This window comes from Balaenoptera physalus, assembly GCF_965194825.1.
Source record: "Balaenoptera physalus genome assembly, chromosome: 2".
In the NCBI taxonomy this organism is placed as follows: Eukaryota; Metazoa; Chordata; class Mammalia; order Artiodactyla; family Balaenopteridae; genus Balaenoptera; species Balaenoptera physalus.
Genome location: NC_138883.1, coordinates 27,537,879 through 27,559,462, shown reverse-complemented (window position 1 = coordinate 27,559,462; position 21,584 = coordinate 27,537,879). Strand labels below are relative to the sequence as shown.

Below are 21,584 nucleotides of genomic sequence, written 5' to 3'. Positions count from 1 at the left end.
GCCAATGCAGGGGACACGGGTTCGAGCCCTGGTCCGGGAAGGTCCCACATGGCGCAGAACAACTAAGCCCGTGCGCCGCAACAACTGAGCCTGCACTCTAGAATCCACAAGCCACAACTACTGAGCCAGTGCACTACAACTACTGAAGCCTGCGTGCCTAGAGCCCGTGCTCCACAACAAAAGGAGCCACGGCAATAAGAAGCCCGTGCACTGCAACGAAGAGTAGCCCCTGCTCACCACAACTAGAGAAAGGCCGCGTGCAACAATGAAGACCCAACGTGGCCAAAAATAAATAAATAATTTAAAAAATAAAAAATAAAATAATAATTCACACAGTAGTAGAGGCATGCTAATCTTAAGGAGGAAGAAACCTGTACGGCCTCTAATTCACATTTTCTGAGACCTAGTTCAGCAGAAGAGAGAGCACATCTCCCTCCACCCCACACAAGTCCCATCCTCCACTCTGGAGCCAGGAGAGGCCTCCATCTGAGGCTCTGGCGCTGAGAGTGGGGGAGCAGGTTCCCCAGGGGAAATCAGGGAACCATTCCTGAAACTCACATGAATAGAAGCTAGGTGGCAAAAACAGCGGATTCCTGAGAGTCAGTGCTCTTCCAGAAGTACGAGTGTCTCCGTCAGGTTCTCCAATATGTTTTCCTGTTCCTCTAGTACAAGAATGTACTATCAGTGGCCTTCGGTTCTCAGCTCCTTGGGTAGGGGTACAACCACCTCGGCACCAGAGAGGTGAAGACGTCAAGAGTCTGGTACACAGTGAGATAAAGGACGTGGCCTGGGGTCTGTGAGAAACATTTTTGAGACAGTTATGTGTGCCAGGCTCTGTGCTAAGTGCTTTCCTAGATTATCACATTTTATCATCCTCACGGCCACCCCAAGGTAGGTGCCATTACTAATCTCCCCACGGCAGAAGAGGAAACAGAGGCTCACAGAGGTTACGTAACTTTCCCACACAAGGACACATGGCAGTAAGTGCCAGATCAAGAGTTTGATCTGAATGGTTTGGTTTTTAGACTTTCAAAGGCTGATCATCCTGGGGAAACTGAAGCAGCACCTGGGCGACCCTGGCTGTTGGGGGCAGGAGCCACCCCTCCCCCCCAACCCATAGGGGATGGTGATGCTGTTTTTTTAATTAATTAATTAATTTATGGTTGCATTGGGTCTTCGTTGCTGGGTGTGGGTTTTCTCTAGTTGCGGCGAGCGGGGGCTACTCTTTGTTGCAGTGCGCGGGCTTCTCATTGCGGTGGCTTCTCTTGTTGCCGAGCACCGGCTATAGGCACATGGGCTTCAGTAGTTGTGGCTCGCGGGTTCTACGGAGCGCAGGCTCAGTAGTTGTGACGCACGGGCTTAGTTGCTCCGCGGCGTGTGGGATCTTCCCGGACCAGGGCTCGAACCCATGTCCCCTGCATTGGCAGGTGGATTCTTAACCACTGAGCCACCAGGGAAGTCCCGGTGATGCTGGTTTGAAGCGCTGGAGACAATGTTTAATAGGCAGAGCTTCCGGACAATGGCTCCTTTGCAACAGGTGAGGGAAGGGCTTCTGGAAAGTTCATTCAAACTATACCAAGCTCTCTTTAAGGAAGAAGGATGGATAATGACAGCCCACCTCCTCTTCGCCTCCCCATCACACCCCACTTTGCGTTAAGGCACAGCCACACGTCGTAGTGAACGTCCTACTCTAGACTCAGCCCCCTCACCTCTGGGAGTGCTGGCGGCTCTTGTTCTGTGGCCTCCTTCAGGGAGGCCTTACCGGACACTCCAGTCTGGATGGAAGCCTCCCACCCCCTCACCCTACTTTATTTTTTTCATGGCACATGATATATTGTTTAAGTATTGTCTGCCTCCCTCAGAGGAATGGAAGCTCCAGAGGAAGAGGATTTTAGTTTGTTCAGAGTTGTCTCCCTAGTGCCTAGGACAGTACTTGGCACAGAGTAACTGTTAATAAATATTTGTTGAATGCACGCCTGTTTCCCCGGCACTGTGCTAAGTGCTGCCCATGCATTATCTCACTGAATCCTCAAAAGCCTATGAAGTTGCCCACGCTGGGCTCTAGAACCAATTTCAGCAGATAGAGAAGTAGTTATGTCCCCCCATGCCCCTGCCTGCATTCTCCTGCCAGGACCTGGTGTCAGGAGCCCTCAGGATAGACCAACCAGACTTAACAGGCTGTGAAATTCACAAGGCCAGCTGTCTGGGGGGTTTCCACACTGGCTGCTATTAATGGCACCATCTGATCCCAGCACCTTCACACCTCCCTTGGTGTGAAAGTCTTTGGGGGAATAGGACAATCTCAGGTCCCAGAACCTTCTTTTCAGAAATTAGCAACAAACCAAAGAGGAGAGAGCTGTCCACAGAAGAGCTGGAGGGATTTGCTGCCTGTTGACCCTGGGGAGGAAAGATCTCAAGACAATGGGGGTGGGGAGCGGGCTTGGAGTGGGAACAAAAGAGGCTTTCTCGGCCTCCTCTCTCCTCCACTCTTGCTGCTACCCCACCACCACCTCAGGAGCAGCGGGGACGAGGGCTTTGGCCTGGTAAGAGTTGCCCCGCAGAGGGCCCAGCTCTCAGCTAACCAGGGGCTCCTTTCCAAGGCTGGGCCTTTTGAGACAAACAGCAGCTTTCACCATGTCACACCCCAAGAACTAATAGCCTCCCCCTATTTGTAATGTATTTAAAGCTGGGGAGGCAAACAGCAGCCTAGGGTGGCTCACAAGATTTCTGGGGTGCATGCTTGTGGTTCTGGAAAGGCTACAACACTGACCTGCCCTGCAGAGTGGCCCCTTTCCACATCCTTCATTTTGACTGTAGTCGTCTTTTCTCTGGCCAGACCCTCCATTCACTATTTTTTTAAAAAAATAAACTTCCTCTCACTCAAAGGCTACCTGCTTTTCGGTTAATTGACAAGTATACAACAAATATTTATGGAAGACTTCCTGGATGCCAAGCCACGCCCACAACAGTGGGCAAGACAGACAAAGCCCTGGCCTTCTTGGGCCTTCCAATCCAGTGGCAGAATAATTAATTCAGCCCACAATGCAGGCCTAGTTCTGGGTTCTTAGCGTACCCTGGTTTAGCCTCTAGATGCGTGTGGCAGAAACGCATCCATAACTTGTTAGAATTATAAAAACGTAACTCAACCCTCCAGAGGAACCCTGCCACACACAGCATTTCACCCAGCTCTCCTCTCTTCCCCTTTAGTCCTGGAGGTCGCATTTCTGTGCTAGGAATACCAGGACTTAGGAGGGGCTTTTTCTGACTGTTGTGTGGCCAAGACTGCAGCCGGTGAACATTCTCAGGGGCCGCCCAACGCTAGAGGCTCCAGGGGATTGGAAGCCAGAGGAAGAATCCATCCTCATCCTCGCTCCAGGCTTGCTGCCTGGGCCTCCAGGGGTCTGAGCTGGCAGGTGAGAAAAGGGAAAATCATCAGCCTCGGTAAACAGCGCCAGCTCCTCCTACAGTGGGTGAGCAGCACGCTGTGAATTTGCTATGTGGTTTGGACCAGCTTGCCAAGTTTTCTGCCTTTTGTTACGATCCCATCAGCTGTTCCCTCATGGTTTCAGGGTATGAACATCGCTCTATTTATACTCGGCAGCACAAAGGTCTGTGAGTTTTTGTACACAGGAGGCCACCAAATGTCTGGAGAGAGAGGAGGGAGGCGAGAGTGTACAGACATTTGCCAAAGTGACAACGAGATTCAGTTCTTACCTAGGAAATTGCTCAGAGGTTCCCAGCTTTGGCACTGGTGCCCCAGGGCCTGTGTGGACACGACGACAGCCTGAAGTGACTTGGGGCTGGTCAAAGGGGAAAGTCCTGGACATTCAGCGTGGAAGGACTCTTTGATGTGACTCTGGCCTAACCCTGCTCTTTCACAGCATAGCAGACCGAGATTCAGACACGTGAGATAACTTACCCAGGGTCACACAGTCAGTAGAAGAGTTGGTTTGGAATTGAGGATGCCTGTCTTTTAATTCACTGCTCTTTCACCCCCATTTTATACTAAACCCATCAATAGTAATTTAATTTCATACAGACACATGTCTATGTTTTCATGAGCAAAAGTATGAGCAATAGTTTTTTTTGGTAAGAGGTTTAAATATTCCCAATAGCCTGCAAGGAAAGGAATACAGCTCTTCCCAATGTCTGTATCACTTTCTTGGAGAGATAATGCAAGCCCATGCTCCCAAGTACAAGTCTTAATATAATAAACCTGAACCTGTGGTAATTGTCAGTGCTTAATGCCTGATCCAACCCTCACACCTCAGAAATCTTTGTGTGGTATGTGTGCATACCTGCGTGGGTGCGTTGGGGGGACATGTGTACACACTATCAAAGGATTTTTGTTGTAATTGTTTTTGTTGCACTGATATCTCAAATGAATTTCTGGAAGAATTCATTGCTTCCAGATGTGACCGCTTCTGGAAGAGTCTGTCCTTCTTTAGATACTCAGGCATGATTCATTGCTAGTGCTGGTCAGTGTTCCTAATTTGTGCTTTTCGTGTGTGTAGGTGACATTGGATAGGAAGTACCCAACTTGCTATACCAGAAGTTCAATTATAAAGTGGTGATGGAAACTGGGAATACATTTTCCCATAAAACCTATGTTATATATGGCTATGCGGTTTAGTTAATCCTTGAAACTTATTTAACTTCATATATATTTGAAATATTGCCTGTTTGGAATTAGTGCAAGTATGAAACACTACTTTTTCACCAACTGTGCTTAAATAGAAGAACTATAAAACCAAATAAGAATTCATTTTTAATTATCATGAATGTTGGTGGTAAGGGTGAGCAGTTTTATTAGAAGTGCCGGTAGATGAAGACTTTGTGAGAATTGTGGATGGGATCTTTAGATATTCTAAGGGGTTGGGGTGTTGATGGTTCTGGTATTTGAGTATGGTTAATTCGACTTTTACACTTGTGGCTTTCTCTTTCTTCTGTAAGGCATTACTATTAGCCACACTGTTTAAGTTGATCAGATGTGATTAGGGCTTGGGCTTTTGTTGACAAATGGAATAAAGTGCAGGAAGAGAGAAAGAGGGAAACACTGTTCCTCCTGAGATCACTAGGTAGGAGTTGGAAGAAAGTGGACAAATAAACTGCCTGTGTACATCAGCAGCAACACCCACTGTGTGTGGGTCCCCTGGCACTGATTTTTTTTTTCAGTGGGGGTGAGGGGAAGGAGCAGAAGAGAACTGATGCACAGCCCACCCACACAGCTCAAACCTAATGGTCAGTGGTGATTCCTGATAGCCCAGAGCCCTGTACTCTCCCTGTGTGTGATGTGAGTGAGTCACTCCAAATCAGCATGTCAGCACCATTCCGGAAGCCCAGTCCCATGCAATCCCATGAAAGGAATATCTTGCTAGCCAGCAGGAGTTATCTGCTTTCACTGATGTCCTCCTGAAACCTGGACCCAACCAGACCCCCGGAACAAGTCCATAGACATGAATTCTGGAACCCCTCAGGATATCTGGTCAACCCCATATGTTTGGGGAGTGGGAAGAGGATAAGGTGGGCAGAGGGACTGGAGAGCACCCCAAAGAGAAGATATGGGGTCTGGGGCCAAAGAGGGGGGCATGAGCTCTACGTGTCTAAAAGCAGTACTGCATGAGAAAGCTATCCTGAGATGGGCCCAATTAGACCTTGAATGGTAAAGGGGGCAAAGGAGAGAATGTGACATTGTAACTTTTCCCTGTAAGAGGAGAAAGGGGTTGGTGGGGATGAGGTGTGGTCACTTCCCTGCACTATCCACCAGGGACATTGACCCTACCCCTGACTTGGCTCAAGTTAAAGCAAATAAAGTGATGTTTAACTAGCATCACAAGTGCTGGTTAGGGAGAAAGCATCCATAAACTCGTGCATACGATGCTCACAAATGCTTGGTTTAGAGAAATAAAATTTGATGAGGATGGTCTGAAGGTTATACAGTTTATGTATTCTTTCAGATCTTAAAATCTCTCTTTGAATCACACCAGCTGTGGATCTGAACCATGTGCTCTTGGTCTCCAGTGGAAATGCTTTTTAACAAACTCAGATTTCGGAAGAGGTCATCAGCCTACATTGAGAGGTTGTAAGAGAAGGACTTATGGAACTCCTTGTCATATCTCTGGTAAGAATGGTTTTTTTATGAGGAGCCATGGAAGAAATTTCTCTTAGTTCTTCATTCCAGGAATAGTTGTTTTTCTCCTAAACAACAGGCTTTTATTTTATGGACACTATAGATCATATAACTGACCATGTCTCCCCCTTTTTCTGCTTATATTTAATTATTATTATTATTTTTTTTGGCTGCCTTGAGTCATCCTTGCTGCACGCGGGCTTTCTTTAGTTGTGGCGAGTGGGGGCTACTCTTCATTGCGGTGCACGGGCTTCTCATTGCAGTGGCTTCTCTTGCTGCGGAGCAGGGGCTCTGGGCATGCGGGCTTCAGTAGTTGCAGCATGCGGGCTCAGTAGTTGTGGCTCACGGGCTTAGTTGCTTTGCGGCATGTGGTATCTTCCCGGACCAGGGATCGAACCCGTGTCCCCTGCATTGGCAGGCGGATTCTTAACCACTGCGCCACCGGGGAAGTCCCTGCTTATATTCAAATTTGAAGCAATCTTGAGCCAGTGTACAGATCCTCATAACCTGCAGAACTGAATTTCACCCTTAGCATGTTCATCTTCTGTTTTTTTTCTTGTTTTCCCCTTTAAAATCTTTCTTGTATATCTATTGTTTTGCTTTCATTATATTGCATGTCATTTTAAAAAGTCATCTTAAATTATTCTGAGAGCAAGTTGGTTAAATAAATACAAAGGTGGCGAAGGGGTGCTAGCTCACGCGAGTCCATTTGCTGACTGTGGTTGGGTGGCTTGAACAACAGGCTATTCATAAGTACAGGAAACTTGCAAGACTGATGTTAGAAACTGGAAGTACCTGCACTATTTATAGTTGCATTTTTAAACAAATTCTTGAATCTGAGCAGTGAATATGTGCTATTCTAACTGAAAAGGTAATTATCAAATTCCTTAGTAGTCACTTGGCCATGGGGTAGAAGTAACTCGACTCTCCGCCTAGGGGAGCAAGAGACTGGTGATTTCTTTCATCTAAGCAGCACTATTTTCTTTTTAAGGTTAATTCCATTCAAGGATCAAAGTCCAAATACTTAATCAAAACCACTGATTTTGCAGATCCACAGCCAATCTTGGACTAGATTTGCAACCACCAAATATTGAAGAAAGCAAAGCAAAATGGAACCAGGCCCTTACAAAATACATAGTGTGTTGAACTATTTTTTTTTTTTTTTTTTTTGCTAGTTATCACTAAACACTGAGCCCTGCTGCTCTTCAAACTCTCTCTTTCCCTTTTTTTTAGGAATAAAAAAAGACCTTGATAACCCATCCTTTGAGTTACAGCTATTAGGACAATGGAGAGAGGGACAAGAGTAGGAGCGGGATGTAGTATTAGGAGGCGTTTGATGGCTGCAAGTCGAGTCCACTTAGTTTTTGTACCGGACGGGCTCATTGCCAGTTTCATTGAGAAGACGTGCAGATGAGGGCTTCTGTCACCGAAAAGGGGTCACAGCTGGCAGAGGAGTGACGGTATTCACAGTAACCCTTCTTCTGGCCGACAGTCCTGGGAATGCGGATTCTAGCTCCAGGGTTGGCCACGCCGGCAGGAAAGTCGTTGAAGTTGGAGGTTTCGTGGAGTCGGGTTAGGTGCCGGGCGCTGTCCGGGTCCCCCATGGGATCATAGGCTCAGATGCGGGTACTGCTTGCTCTGTTTCTCAATGGCCTCCTCAAGGTGCTTCAGACCATTGTCCTCTCTCACGGCCTTGGTGATGAAGTTGGTGTGGCAGCCTACACCATTCCAGGTCCCAGGAATGGGCTTAGGATCACAGGTTGCTGTCATTCCAAAGTCTTCAAATACATGCCACAAGATGAAATGGGCCGCCCAGAAATGATGTCCCATATCCATTCCTTCACAGGGTCCTATCTGGAATTCCCACCGGGCAGGTATGACCTTGGCATTCCGTCCGTGAAATCTTGACACAAGTGTACAAGCAGGCCCGGTGGTAAGCCTGCACAATATCCCTGCCACAGGCTTTGTCTCCTCCCACACCACAGTCGTATGGACCTTGGGGCCCAGGGAAGTGGCTGGAAGGCCAACCAAAGGGGTGTTTGTCTGTGCCCATGAGAATATACTCCTGCTCCATTCCAAACCGGGGGTGCTGGTTGCTCACCATGTCTGTGATCCGTTTACAGGTGTGCCTTCAATTGGTCTCTGTGGGCTTTCGGTTGTATTTGAAGACTTCACAGAACACCAGCTTGGGGTCCTTGCAGAAAAGGTCCTGAAACATGGCAGCAAGGATGAGATACATGTCACCGTTGGAGCTTCAGACTGAAAAGTACTAGAACCATCAAAATGCCACTCAGGCAACTCATCTATCACCGTCAATCCAGATATGCATAGCTTGGGCTTCCTCACCCTGAGACAGGGACATGCCCACCTGCTGGATGCCTTTGTTCAAGTGGGAACTCGCTGAAGTGGCCGTGGTAGGAGGCACCCTGGGTGGCAGGGCAGGCAGGCGGTGAGAATGAGGTGCAGGAGGAGAGGAGAGGAGGCCGGGGATGCTGTGCAGACGCTCTGCTCTTCTCCCATCCTCAGCTCTGCCAAAATTATCGCTTCCTTCTCATCTGGGAAAAGAAACAAGCTGAGCCTAGAAATGGTTTGAATGGGGCAACGGGAGGGTGTCTATTTTCTAAATCTCCCTCGCAGTCTAAGTGTTCCTTCTGTTTCTCCTTGTGTCACCTAGTCTCAAGAGGAAATGGTGATGAGCGTACCTGTCTCCAGACGGCACAAGCATTGGGTACCATCTGGACCCAATGGTACATGGTATCCTTTGTACCACAGTGATGATGGCTCAGCGTCAGGGGGAGGGGGAGACAGAGCATAGGCATGATTTATGGACGTGATTCAGTCTTCTTGGGCCTGCTTCCCTACAGGACTAACCAGAGGCCAAATTGGGAAGAAGGAAAAGATTCATCCTGGTTCCTTTGGCCCCTTTTCCATTGGGAGTGATTCTCACTCTCACCTGCTTAGAATTGAGGATGCCAAGGAGTTTTCTGGTACAAATATTAACAGTGTGGAAAATTGGCCCAGAGTATAAAGAGGAGTTTGAAAAGGAAAGAATCAAGCCCATTGTATTCTTAAAGAAAAGACTTTGAAAAAAAGAAATCACAACTTGTAGATTTCAAAAGACCATCTTCTTTCCAGTTTTCCATTTAGAAAATATGGATATAATAAATACACATTTGTACACATTTGCCTTGAGAAAAGCGCCTCAGAAACGCATAGTGGTTATCCCTGAATGGTAAGATTCCAGGGGATTGTTTTTTTCTTGTTTGGATCTATGGTCTGATTTCCCCACAATGAATGTGAACGGCAATATTGTTGGATGCTAAGTGAAGGTCAGGTTCTAAAGTCATATGTAAAGAAGAAAATCATGTCCCATAAAATTACCCCTTGAAGACTACTTCCCTACTAAAATGGGGTATATGTGGCTTTGTGTATCACAAAGTAGTTGCCTTGAATTTAGGGGCCGAGATAAATGAAAAGATACACATCTTCATACATCAGAATCCACTCAAGGTGCTGAAAAGGTGCTAAGTTTTGTGGGAATTGAAACCAGCTGCTGAGGGAATATCTGCCATCTTGTTCTTCACTCCGTGGAGCCTCTAGTCACTGAGTGGAATGGCCTGAGGAAACATCTTTCCTCTTCAGATTGCTTTCTCTCCGTTTCTCTCACTGTTTCTTTCTCTATCCTCCCAGGATGTGGTGAGGGGGCTTGTCTTAGAGCTGGGTTTGCAAAGCAAGCCATTATATTCACTTAGATCGCATACTCTAGATCAATAAAATTAGCATTTTATTCTAAGGTGGATTAATTAATTAATTGAATTGAATTTATTGAATTCTAAGGTGAATTTATTCCCACTTCACGTAAAGTTAAGAAAGCTTTGTGTATGGTATGGGGTGGTTGGAATGGAGTAGGTCTGGGTATAAAAGCAGGAACTTTGAGGAGACCAGGAAGGGCCTGCCCACTTTTGCTTGGAAATCCAGCCTGGAAGCTCTTAGCCGCCGCAGCAAGTTGTTAGTAAAGATGGCTCTTAACTCTGGGTCATTTTCCTATTTGGGGTCCTGCTCTGGTTAGTTTGGGGTGGTGGGTAGGAGGAGAGATCAGTTGGAGGGATGGAATAGCATCATTTTTATATGTCCCTTTCCCTCACTTTCTCATCCCCAAATAGAAACAGGTCCCCACAAGACTGGTATGCCCCTGGGAGATATCTGGGGTCCCTGGCAAAGGGAACATTCGCCCAACACTTACTTATTGAGCACCTATTATACGTGAAGCACTGGGATAAGTATTGAGTCTTCTTGGGGGCAGCCTGTATACCCTCCTTCCTCCCTGCCACGGGGGCAGGAAGAAAGTGAAAGAGAAGACACAACTATGGCTGCTCCACGCCCCCTCATTTGGTGACTTGTCCAGCCCTGTGGACCACGTGGAGCAGGACAGTGGAGTTAAGACCTGGGTTTTAGAATCAGGCAAGCCTGGGTTCAAATCCCACTTCTGGCACTTGTGAGCTACATGACCTTGGACAAGTTATTTGGCTCTTCTAAGTCTCAAGCAAGTTATTAAGTCATTCTGTAAATGGAAAAGATACTTATTGAGCACCTACTATGTGCAAGGTACTGGGGATAAGTACTAAGCAACGTTCTCTGCCCAGGAACCGTACAGCCTGTGGGAAAGACTGACGTTCACATTTGTAAGTACAAACTGTGGTAAGTTCTCCAAAGGGAAAAGGAAGAAGCTTCTGAGACTGGATAGCTGAAGCCCTCATTTGGGTCGTTTCAGGGGAGGGTTTTAAGAGAAAGGCTCTCTGAAGAGCTGTTTTAAGTCGAGAACTGTGGGATGAGAAGGTGCCAGAATACGAGTGTGGGAGAGAGAATTCCAGCAGAGAGCAAAGCATTTGTTCCACCTCCAGCCAGTGAGATCCACCCGCCAATCCCCATAGAGCAGAGGAAGCCCTTCTTAGCTAAAAATAAACTTGCTGAGCCTCAGAAAATCCTGTCACTGCCCAGATCCCCCCAGAGAGACGATTCTGTGGCTCTAACCCTCCCAGCTGCACCCCACAGGATGTGTGGGGCTCTGGTGGTCTTCAAACTGCAGCCCTCGACTTTCCCGGCTAATTTTGCCTGGCTGAGAGCGTGTCTCCAGCGAGGCTGGGCTCCCAAGCTGGGCGCCCGCCAGTCAGTCTGGCCAGGGAAGGAACTATTTTGGGAATTTTTATGATGGAGCAATATTTTTTTGGTAAACAAATGGAAAGCTGTTAAACAGGGACGGTCACCCTCTAGCTTGAGGTTCACCTTTCTCCATGTGGAGCTGTCACAGAGGCAGCACTGTCCAGCGGGGAGAATGTCCCCAGGGCTACCCACCTTCAATGCACACCTCATCGTTTCTCTTAGATTAAACAGCTACGGAAATTGACGAGGCTGCTCCCTCCCGCTGCCCCCTCTTGGATTCTTTGAAAACAAAAGCTCTGGTGTGGTCTCAGGTAGTGGGGCCTGGCCAGCCTGATTAACCCCTTAGGGCGTGGGGATGGCCTGTTAGCTTTGGAAGGGACCTTAGAGAACATCTGCCATCCCCCTCAACTGGTGAAGGAACCAAGGCCCAGAGAGGGGAAACTGCTTTCCCAAGGTCGCAGAGCTCATCAACTGCAAATGAGGTTGGAGTCCCAGGCACCAAACTCCTAGTCCCGTTCTCTTCCTTCAGGAACGATAAGCCAGACCAGAGGTCAATAAAAGGAAAGGGTAGCCCCCAAGTTTGGTATTTTGCAGAGAGCCTACAAACTATACACGTATCACAAGTCATGAATGTACTAAGTTCCTAAGCACTGACCCCACCCTCAAGGTCTCCTGGGATAGGATTCTCCTTATATCTGAGGACCAGTCCTTTATCCCAGTTCTGACCTCATCTGGCCTGGCCTCTTCAGGCACTTGCCTCTGATTGGCTGCTTGGTGGCTGGGCCTTCTTTACCCAGGGCCCCTCTCCTTGATGCTGGGAGACTATCCCTGCCCAAGCGTCACTCCTCCAGCAGCTCCATCAACTCTTGTTCTGCCCCAGTGGCTCCCAAGCATCCAAGCTGCCTGGGCCCCATTTTCTCAGACTGAGCTACGGCCATTTTTAAATGTCTGAGCTCAGAGAAAGATAATCAGGGCCCCCAAATGAAAACAGGATCAATGCATTGCCTTCCCCCTACTGACAGAGCTAGGAGGCCACTATATTGTTATGGCAATAATAGCTGCCTCTTACTGAGCCTCTGCCAGGCCCTAATAGATATCTTTTCATTTCATACTCACAACAGCCATGCATGGTATGCATTATTTGTCCCACTTTACAGAGGAAAATGCTGAGGGCTAGAGAAGCCCAAGATCACATGACTGATGAGTAAGTAATGGAGCTGAGATTCACTCCAGGTCTGTCTGGCTCTAATCCCTCAGCTCTCCCCACCAGGCAGCCTCCAGGTATGAGACAAAGAGAGTCTGGCCAGGATGGTGGCAGAGCTATGTGGCAGAAAGGACTCTGTTTACAAGCTCCAATAGATCAAAGGTTGGAGTTGAAAGAAATGGACGAATAGAACATATCACCTAAGTTTTGAGTCTTGAATTGGTCAGGAGTCTTCCATTTTTGAGTGATAGAAACCCAACTCAATCAGCTTATATACAAGACAGCTTACCTTCATTTGAGTGCCTGGGAAATCTGGGATTACATCTGGCTTTATGAGCAGCTTGATCCATGATAGTCTTTCTCTGTTTGGCTTATTCTTCAGACAAGCTTTCTCCACACGATGGTATCAGTCGTTGCTGGAACCCCAGAATCAGATCCTCTCAGCAGAAAGGGACCATTTCTTTCACAGCTTTGGTGGGAAAATCCCAGAAGGGCTCCTACTGACTTGCGTGGGTCATATGCCCATTCTCTGAGCCAATCACTGTAGCCAGGGGGATGGAGGAAGAATGTGCTCCTCAGGGAAATCAGCTGAGCTTCGGTGTCTGATGAAGGGGAGAAAAGGTTTGGGGAGACAGAAACAACAGATAACCTTAGGCCAGGGGACTGGGAGAATGTTGGCACCCCTGACAATCAGAGGGAAAAATCAGGAGGAAAGGTTACTTGGGAATAATAATACTAATTACAGCAACAGTAATAAGCAACATTTATTACAGCTTACAAAGCCCTTTCACATACCTTATTTAGTCCTCATCTAACCCAGAAAGGAAAGCAGAACAGGTGTTGTTACTGACCTCATTTTACAGATGAGGGGACAGGTTTGGAGAGGATAAAGGATGTGCTCGTGGCTGGCAGGTGGCAGGTCTGGAACTCTGATGGTGGACTCTCACTCAGGTTCTCTGAATCCCACTTCAAGAGGGGAGACAGGCTGAGTGTGAACTGCCTGGTGTCCTGAAGGCAGATGCTACTCTCAAGGTGACAGGCACACCTGACCATGTCACTTTGGGGTCATTTACTTAGTGTGATCCCTTGCTAGGTGTTACATGCCATGTGGGCAGGGATCATATCTGTCTAGTTCACTGCTCTACCTTAGTGCCCAGCTCTGTGCTTGGCACCCAAGAGGCACTGAATATAAAGTGATCCAGTAGAGCCCTGTTGATGACCTGAGTCTCCCTGGGAATGGAGGATGGGGACCAGAGATCCAGGCTAAGGACTGAGCCTTGGGGAGTGAGCATGGGGGAAGAAAAGTAATGGGAGCCTAAAGTGCAGCATGGTTGGCCCCAGCCCCAGACAACCTTCACCAAATGCACCACAAGCCTCGCGTCTGCTGGGCAGACCAAACTGGACATATGGGACCTACAGACTCTGAAAATCCCATTGGTACAACTGGACTGGGTTGGCAACCATGTGAGTTGTGTCTTCTGGGACCTGTCTTTGCTGTGCCTGATTGCACTTTAAGTTCAAGTTAACTCAATCAAACTCCATTTATTGAGCACCAACTATAAGCCAGGCATTGTGCATATATTGGGCACCAGGTGTATGGTGATAAATAAGACACAATTTTAAGGGTCATTTTAAAGGCCACTCATTTGTTTAACCCTCATTATTTCCCAGATACTGTGTTAAGCACTGGGTGTACAAGATTTGGTGAAAGTCTTATGCTAGACAGGGTGGAGTGACACATTTATGCCCAACTGATCACAATACAAACAATGTGATAAGTGATGTGATCTGCATATAACAAAGTGCTTTGGGATTATAGAGATAAAAGTGACTAATTTTTGTCTGAGAGATTCAGGAACTCTTGATGAGGAGATGCTTTCTGAGCTAGACTAGCAGAACAAAGGAAAAAGGTAAGTGCAGGGTGTACTTAGAGGATGAATGGTGAGCTGTTTAGAGTGGGGAGAGTCAGTGCTCGGGGGAGGTGGCGGGAAATGGAAGGTGGGAAGGAGGCGAAGCTTGAGGACTGGTTCAGGGATTTGCACTTTATCCTTAGATGCCCTGGTCCCTTGGCAGGGAAACCCTCGCCTGGTATGTGTCTATGTTTTGCCATTCAGTCATCTATTGGTTTCATACTTTGTTCTCTGGTCAGCATGTCCTGTTTATGTTTGTTGCCTCTTAAAATGTAAGGTACTAGTGGGCAAAGCCAGTTTCCGTGCTTTTTTTTGTTTTTTTCAGATTAAAAAAAAATTTATTTATTTTATTTATTTATCTTGGCTGCATTGGGTCTTCTTTGCTGTGCGCGGGCTTTCTCTAGTTGTGGTGAGCAGGGGCTACTCTTCGTTGCGGTGCGCGGGCTTCTCATTGTGGTGGCTTCTCTTGCTGCAGAGCATGGGCTCTAGGCGCGCAGTCTTCAGTAGTTGTCACTGAGCCACCAGGGAAGCCCCATGCATTTGTGTGTGTGCTGAGCCCAGTATAGTATGGATCATAACCAGATCCCCTGGCCAGGAGAGGCTGGCCATGAGCTCTACTGAGTGACTAGGGAGCAAACTCCAGGATAATCAGAGCTGCTGAGACTGAGCCCTCCCCGAGCTTCCTTTGTCTACCACCTTTGGGGTCACCCATAGTGTACATGCTGGAGTGCACTGATTGTCCACTGATATCCGATCCCCTTTGTTCAATAATAGAACTTAGTTTGAACCAGACACACGCCACCCAGCCTCCCTTGCTACTTGGTATGTCCATACACCTGTGTTGCAGCCACTGGGATGTGAGTAGAAGTGAGTTGGCCGTAAAAGGAATGCATTAGCACAGTGAGATCAGCTCCATGCTTTGTGACCACACCGAGGGGTGGGATAGGGAGGGTGGGAGGGAGATGCAAGAGTGAGGGGATATGGGGATATATGTATACATACAGCTGATTCACTTTGTTATGCAGCAGAAACTAACACAACATTGTAAAGCAATTATACTCCAATAAAGATGTTAAAAAAAATGTTTAACATTTTCAAATGTCACAAGAGAACCTGGAACTGTAATAGCAAGCATTGCACATTTGGGATTTAATTTTGTAGTTCTTTGTAACATTAACCTTGTTAATCTTTGGTATTAATCTCCTTTTTATTGGTTTGATTTGCTTTGGGTAAAACTTTAAAAAATCCTTTATTTTCTATAAAATCTATAGTTTATATTTGAAGCGCAGAATTTCTACTTTGGTTTCCCAGTTGTGTATGTGTATCAGATCACTGAGGTTTTCAAGCCTGTATTGTACATAGAATAAATTTATCTAAAATAAATTTATTGGGTAAAGCCAAAAAATATATATATATACAATAGAAAACTAGAATTAACTAATTGGAATTTATTTTGCTGTGAATGACTAATGAATGTATAATAAAATTAACTGTAAACTAATAAGCTTACAGTATTTATTTATTTATTTTTAATAAATTTATTTATTTTTATTTTTTTGGCTGTGTTGGGTCTTCGTTGCTGCACGCGGGCTTTCTCTAGTTGCGGCGAGTGGGGGCTACTCTTCATTGTGGTGTGCGGGCTTCTCATTGCGGTGGCTTCTCTTGTTGCAGAGCACAGGCTCTACGTGCCCGAGCTTCAGTAGTTGTCTCACCGCGGGCTCAGTAGTTGTGGCTCGCGGGCTTAGTTACTCCACGGCATGTGGGATCTTCCCGGACCAGGGCTCAAACCCGTGTCCCTTGCACTGGCAGGCGGATTCTTAACCACCGCGCCACCAGGGAAGCCCCAAGCTTACACTATTTAAAAACATGTTCCTCATATTAAAAAATCAGAAATAAGGAATAAATTAATTAATACAAACTTTAAACATTTACCTCTAAAAATAAGAGCAATCGTTTCATCGACTAAAAGTAAAAAGTAGGATCACCACATTACATTACTGGAAACAAAGTTGGCTATCAGACATCATTATTCTTTAATTACGTGATTCTTTAAAAAATTATTTGAGTTATTTGAATTATTTCAGATTGTATGCATAAAGTAAAATTTATTAATATCTAATATAATACTATTTAAAAGTTACATAACTGAAAAATCACATTTCTTCAGCAAATAATTTGCAAGGAAAAATAGAGAATAGAGAAACTACACATTTTAAAAAACTGAAGAAACATATCAACTAAATGCTAGGCTTTATTGGATTCATATTCAAACAAAACAACTGTTAAAAAATTTTTGTGAGACAATCAGAAAAAATGAACAGTGGCTATATTAAGCTATTATTTACCTAATTTTAGGTGTGGAAATGGCATTCCTGTCATATTTCTAAAAAGTTGTTATATTTTAGATTTTCATAATAAAATATTTATCAATGAAGTGAAAAAAAAATAAAATAAAAGGAATGCGTGACCACTCCCCTGCCCTTTCCCCCTTCCTACATCAGGGGCTGAGGATACCTGGAGAAGCCATCTTGGACACAGCAATGGGAGCTGTGTGTTGAAGAGGGCAGCGTCACCTAATGGCCTGGACCACCTGTCTATGTACTGGGCATTTTTAAGTGTCTTCGTTATGGCAGCTTAGTCTATACCTAGATATGTTTAGTAGAGGGAACCTTGGACAACCAATTCTTTGTTTTGTGGTCTTACGCAAGTCACCTTATCTTTCTAGGGCTCAGTTGCCACATCTGTCAGATGGGACTATTAAGAACTCTTTCCTTGCTCCATGGCAAGCATCTAAGAACCGCAGATGTGGCTATGATTTGAAAACCGCAGGAGCAAGGCAAGGGTGCGTGGGGAGCAATGTCAGGGTGAGTGAGTGATGGTCTCTGATCATGGTTTATCACTCAGTCATTTCCTCTTAAGGAGTTTTTGAGAAACTCAGTTAAACCGTTGGTCTAGCTAAGTAGAGCTGAGGAGGACCCTGTGGGAGTTCACCATCTGCCCAGAATAATTCTCCCCAAAATTTAAAGTGCTCAGAAAACACAAAGTTTGTCTTGGCCATAGTGGGCCAGACCTAAGGAAGTGATCTGGGGCGAAAAGCTTTTACACAATTGTAAGTAATGGGACGTGCTGAACCCAGTTGAACCTCATTAAAATGCCATGGCGGGTTGAGTGTTTATGTTTCATGCTCATGATGTTTGAATGTTTAAATTCACATGAAAACCGTAAGCACTGAGATGAAATAACTGGCAGGGCCTGGGCCACTATTTCAGGACGAAGGGTACTTGATGGTGACAGCAGTGTTGACAGAACACGCTGCCTCTGAAGTACATGCAGGGCCCCAGCTCAGATGGGCCCAGGGCTCCCCACTCTGCTAACCTACCCATTAACATGATTTGCTTTTCCTCGTGTGAACCACTGCCAGGCACTGGTGCTTGTTCCACACACCCAGATTGATTTATGATAAATGAAGGACAGAGTCTGTGTGATTTGGGAGAGGCCAGCAAAGAGCAGAGTGTAAGCGTTTGTTGGGGAAATTGATTGAAGAAAGAAGGCTGTCCCGGAGAGAGAAATAAGACAATGTGTTTGAAAAACTGGAAACAAATTCCTTAAATAGCTCACAGTAAGAGAATAGTAAGACAGATTATGGCCTCATCATGCATTCTGTTCATTAAAAAAATGTATGAATTGTCTACTGTGCACCAGGGACCTGTGTTATTAGATTCTGGGACAAAATCCCTGGCCTCATTTTATGCAGCTATTTAAAATGATAGTTATGAAGCTTAGGTAACACCATGGAAAATGCTTATGATATAAATTTAGCAAAAGATGCAAGCGTCCAAATTTATGCACAGTGTGATGACCACTAGATTAAAAAAAAAAAAAAAGATGGATGTAGAGGAGAATGAAGTGAGAGAAAATATGGCAAGGAAGTAATGACTGAGTTGGAGGACTTGTGGAGTTATGGCCAACCTGCCTTTATTTTCCTAACTTCCTGTACAGTAGTTGTATTCCATTAGTAAATTTTAAAAAAAGTTTCTTAAAAAATAAGGGACATCATCTGACCAAGCGATTCTCCCACATTAACCACTGGTCCAGCCATCCTTCGAGGAGTACTTCACACTGGACCAGCCGGTCTTCCCGTGCCAACCGACTGTTGACCCTCTCCAGGTGTCAGGCTCTGCTCCTCGGATTCTGAATCATAGATGTGAAAGTTTGGGTGGGGCCCGGATATGCAAAAGGGCACCCCTCTTCTCGGTGATGGCAAATTCAGCAGTTCTCCAGTGGAAATGGAGAGGGCCCCAATCCAGCACAACGCGGGGGCTGGTATTTCCCCCACTCTCAGGGCCCGGGCACCCGTCCACTTAGGGCATGAGATGAAGGACTTGGCCAGCTTCCCACCTTGGGAATGGATGGGCCAGGTACCGCCTGCCCAGCCACAGCCAGACGCTCGCAGCTGTGCCTGTGCCCCCGGAGAAAGCGAAGGTTCTGTGTGCTCACTCCGAACAGACCTGCCTGGGGCATGACTCTGGGATGTAGAGTGGAATCAGACAACCCAAAAATTTTTTTTAAATTTGCAAATATTTAATTGAAGAACTACATGCACATGGTTAGGAAAATAAAATAGTACAGAAGGCTTATATTTAAAGCAGACCTCCGTTGCACTGCTCCTTGGATTCAGTCTTGTCTCCCAGAGGCAGCGGCTTTTAACTGTTGCCGTTCTTGGTTCTGCCAGTTTCTTTCTATCTCTAAGTAATAACCTAATCCTGCTGTGTCCTGGTGGTTCCTTAGGGAATTTTATCTATTGTCTCCCTGCTTGAATAAAGCAGGATTTAGCTCATCTGTACGCTTGGGTAGACGTGGAAAAGAGCCATCCAGATGCTCCCTTCAAAAACCAACGTGCAGGGCTTCCCTGGTGGCGCAGTGGTTGAGAATCTGCCTGCCAATGCAGGGGACACGGGTTCGAGCCCTGGTCTGGGAAGATCCCACGTGCTGCGGAGCAACTGGGCCCGTGAGCCACAACTACTGAGCCTGCGCGTCTGGAGCCCGTGCTCCGCAACAAGAGAGGCCACGATAGCGAGAGGCCCGCGCACCGCGATGAAGAGCGGCCCCCGCTCGCCGCAACTAGAGAAAGCCCTCGCACAGAAACGGAGACCCAACACAGCCAAAAATAAATAAATAAATAAATAAAATTAAAAACAAAACAAACAAACAAAAAAAACCAACGTGCAGACCAGCCGTGTGAATAGTGGTCAGCAGACAGCCACCAGCTGCCAGCTCCTTTAGGGTCAGCCTCAGAGGTACACAGCGGCCTCGCCCAGGCCATGCCCTTTCCGGGGCTGCCTGCATCCAGTGCATCACATGAGGGAATAAGGTCAGGCCATTCGCGCTCAATGCAGGACTCAAATGGTGAATGCTCACTTCAGTGTTCCTGGCTGGTGGGAGGAGGCTTTGTAGAGTCTGCAACGTAGTTTGACTTGTCCCTCTGTCCAACCTGCTTCCTTCCCATTTGGTTAGCAGACATTCTGTCCACACCAAAATGTCCTTCATATTTGATCCTGTCTAAAACATCCACAGAGACATTTGGTCTATGCCAAAAAGTCCTTGAAATTTGGTCCTGTCAAAAGCCCTGTGGCATGGACCAAATATGTTCATGGATTATTTTGGCTAGGACCAAATTTCAAGGACCTTTTGTCATGGACCAAATGTCTGTGGACCAAATATCCAATGGACGTTTTGGAGAAGACCAAAGTCCTGCAAGGTCCCAGTATTCACAGGTGCCAATCCTAATAAACATCATGTGTCCCTAAGTAGCTCAATGTCTGCTTCCAGGGACCCAATCCTGTAACAATTGTCCTTGTCCCTCTCCCAGTTTTTCAGAGTATATCAATTCGTATATACATTATCAACTTAGCAGGAACTATATTTCCCAAAATTCCCTCCCCATCATGGTTCCAAGTTAAGGTTAGCCATGAAGGACGTTTGTGCAAAATTTGGAAGGTGGAAGTGAGGCAACAGACTTTTTTACTCTCTAAAGGTTGGCACAGGGCCAGGTGCCATTGCAGCTCACGTCTGTCACTGACAGGTGGCTCACCTTGTTGGCCTGCTGTCCGAGTTTCCTCCACTCCTTCCAGCTTTCCTTCAGCTCTTCTGTGTCCTGGGCTGGACATATGTGCAGCTCCATGATGAAAGTCACTCACATCATGGCGATTGGAGATAGAGACAGATGCAGGTTTCAGGTTGTCCTTGTGGGTTCCAGGTTGTCCTTCCTCTTCCTTGCTCTCATCTTTTCTTCTTCACTGCTGGTCCCGCTGACCACAGGTCCAACACCAGACACAGAGGCAATAGGCTTACATAGACTACTTAATCAGGTCCCATGACTGTGTACTCCCCATAACAGTTCCTTTTTTCTTGAATTCTAACTGATACAGTCACTATTTCTAGTTCCTCTATTGGTAACTGTTTCATTAGCTCTCAATTGTATTTGACACCGTACCCTGTAAGGTAGGATATTAGCATCACCATCCTAGTCTTCTCCTCTCACCTTTTCTATCAGCTATTTTAAAATTTCTGCATTGTTAAGTGTGGTAACATTATATCCTGTCCTAAAATCATAGTGACCCTTTCCCTTTTTTGTTCATGGTCCGTTCTAAAAGTGGAAGACCAATAAACAGCAACTGGAGTAGTGTATTTTGTGTGGGTAAATGGGCACAGGGCCTGGTGATGGTCAATGATCACATTTCTTTTCCTGTATATCCAAAGGCAGACACCAGTGCCACTGCAAGGACAATATTCTTAGCCCCAAGATCAAATAGATTTTCTTACTTTATGTGCCACCATTTGCTCAAATGCATCTTACCTCTTATGTTGTCTCATTTTTGGACCATAACTTTCTTGTTTAGTGGTTTGTTTTTCCCTGAGATTTTGATTGCTTCCTTTTTTCTCTTTGGGCAAAGAAAGCTAGGTCTTTGCCATCATGTCCCAATTTTATCATCTAGATTTTTACTTATTTTATGTGTATCTTGGATCCATTATATTCTTCTAGAAGTCTTTCTCCTTGGGACTCATTGGCATTTTATTGGACGCCATTTTCTTTTGAGGCTTGTTAAACAGCTGACTTCTGGGTTAATTCCACCATTTCTTGTATTCTCACATTATCCTTTTATTGCCTTGATGTTCACTC

The 21,584-nt window shown here is 46.1% G+C and overlaps 1 pseudogene across 1 annotated transcript; it reads right to left on the bottom strand.

The window, feature by feature from the left end:
• Positions 1-455: 455 nt before the first annotated feature.
• Positions 456-20,585, bottom strand: LOC309656008 (glutamine synthetase pseudogene; annotated as a pseudogene). Its single transcript has 3 exons — positions 20,496-20,585; positions 19,636-19,744; positions 456-8,677 (listed from the first exon to the last, which is right to left on the bottom strand). The product of its transcript is annotated as a glutamine synthetase pseudogene (transcript).
• Positions 20,586-21,584: the final 999 nt, after the last annotated feature.